Below are 2403 nucleotides of genomic sequence, written 5' to 3'. Positions count from 1 at the left end.
AGCGGTGCTGGTGATGGTGATAATTATGACCATACCTACTGAGATGGTTACTGTAAAGGTTAAATGAGATAAGGCATGGCAGCCCAAAGCACAATGCCTGCTCACAAATGTTTGCTAATATTTTAATAAATCTAGTCACTAAATCCAATTGATTCCATCTAAGTATCATTCAAGTTTTTGCCCCACTCTTTTTTTTTGCGGTACGCGGGCCTCTCACCGCTGCGGCCTCCCGGGCTGCTGAGCACAGGCTCCGGACGCGCAGGCCCAGCGGCCATGGCCCACGGGCCCAGCCGCTCCGCGGCACGCGGGATCCTCCCAGACTGGGGCACGAACCCGCATCCCCTGCATCGGCAGGTGGACCCCCAACCACTGTGCCACCAGGGAAGCCCTTGCCCCACTCTTGATTCGCACATCTTTCCCTTAGGTTCCTTTCATTTCTCATATGGCCTGTAACAAGAGCTTCCAAATATATCTCCCTGCTTCTAATCTCCTTCCCCTTCAATTCCTACAGGAGCAATCTTTCTAAAATACATTCTGATTATTTCACTCCCTTAATGAAAATCTTTCCATGGCTCCCCATCGCATAAAGCAATGCTTCTCAAACGTCATTCATTCCCATACCTCTTCCCAAGCGTTGCAAATGTTTCCTCTGCCTGGACTGCCTTCCTCATCTTTCTTCCTAAAGAATTCATTCCGTATAATTTACCTTATTTTATCTGTAATAAGGATGTCACTTAACATGAACTGCAAATTTTATTCCAGACCTTTATTTTGTACCTTAAAAAAATCTTTGAGTGGCATATAATTTACATACATGAAATACATAGATCGCAAGTGTTCTGTTTAATGAATGTCAACAGTTCTACACATGTAACCACCACCCCAAGCAAGATCTAGAACACTTCTAGACCTCTAGAAAGTTCCCTAATGCTCCTTTCCAGTCAAGCAAAATATCTTCTTCCACTGCCCCAGCCAAAAAAAAAAAATTTGTTTTTTAGAAAGAGCAGTGCTACTTTATTAAAATACTGGTTTATTTCACATGTATATATTTGTCTCCCCACCATTTCCATTTGTCTGACCATCACTACTACTATGTCCTATCATAACATTCCATACATACTTAAAACCAAGCAAAGGGTGGAGTTTCCTCTCTAAAAACTAAACAGGCATTTTGGACAACATATTCTTGGCAATGGAACCTGGACAACATTTATCAGACGTGGCGGGGAAAGTTCTCACTCTGTATTATAAAAAGGACAGCCAGATGTCAACTGCTACAGAAATGAAATAAGATGGAAAATTTTAACAAACTGTTTAAATTATTTTCTTAGAGAGACCTCCTCCATTGCCAGAGATCTTGAATAGCCTCCTGGTCAGTCATCTGGAAACAATTCTTCACATTATTGATGAACTTGGCTTCCACTTTGGGAAGGGGACCACCTTTTCCTATAGTTGCTTGCATTTTTGCTTTAATGTCTTCTACAGAGCTAGGTCCTTTTGGTGTTTTAGGAGTTTTTGTCCTGTTTTTTGAAGGATTCTTGACGTTTTGATCTTGGTATTGATGGTTTTGAGTCTTTTCCACTCTGGTTTGATTTCTGTGCATTTTTGGCTGGAGTATCTCGTACAGATTTCTTTACTGGAGCTTTTTCTTCAGCTTCTTCATCATCAAGTCATCATTGTCATCATTATCATCTTCATCTTCATCAGCAGCAAGTTTTATTTTTTTCTGTGGAAACTTGCTACCACTTCCAGGGGCAGAACGCTTTCCAGACATACTTAGGAGTGTCACATCCTCCTCCTCTTCATCTTCTGACTCTGCATCTTCCTTCACAGCTACTAAGTGCTGTCCGCTAATATGCAAGGGACCTGAACCACACTTCAACCGTAAGACCACAGGTGGTCTTATTTCAAAGCCCCCAAGGGAAATCGTTGGCTGTACAGACAATTTTGAAGTTGCCAGTGTTACTTTGATTGGACTGCCTTCATAATTCATCGCTTCTGCTTCAACAGTGGGCAATTCATCCTTTGCGCCAGCCCCTCTTCTTGAAGATAACTGGTGCTCATTTTCATCATTATCCACCTTAAAGTGATAATCTTTGTCAGCCTTTGGTTCACAACCGAAAAGATAGTTCTGGGGCCTCAGGGGGCTCATGTCCATCTCCATCGAATCTTCCATGGGTTGGTGGCATGCACTCAGGTGGGAGAGAAAGCGGACAGATAAATAACTACTGTTCCGGAGAACAGCCGCACAGGATGGCATGACACCACAGTAAAGCCAAAAATGTTATGACAAAAAAGATTTTAAAGGGGCTTCCCTGGTGGCGCAGTGGTTGAGAGTCCGCCTGCCAATGCAGGGGACATGGGTTCGTGCCCCGGTCTGGGAAGATCCCACATGCCGCGGAG

At 43.4% G+C, this 2403-nt stretch overlaps 1 pseudogene across 1 annotated transcript; it reads right to left on the bottom strand.

Moving 5' to 3' along the window:
- Positions 1 to 1327: 1327 nt before the first annotated feature.
- On the bottom strand, positions 1328 to 2176 carry LOC309822938 (nucleophosmin-like; annotated as a pseudogene). Its single transcript has one exon. The product of its transcript is annotated as a nucleophosmin-like (transcript).
- Positions 2177 to 2403: the final 227 nt, after the last annotated feature.

The sequence above is a fragment of the Grampus griseus genome, assembly GCF_964374135.1.
Source record: "Grampus griseus genome assembly, chromosome: 5".
NCBI lineage: Eukaryota > Metazoa > Chordata > Mammalia > Artiodactyla > Delphinidae > Grampus > Grampus griseus.
The sequence above is the reverse complement of the archived record's forward strand: the minus strand, read 5'-3'. Positions and strand labels throughout refer to the sequence as shown.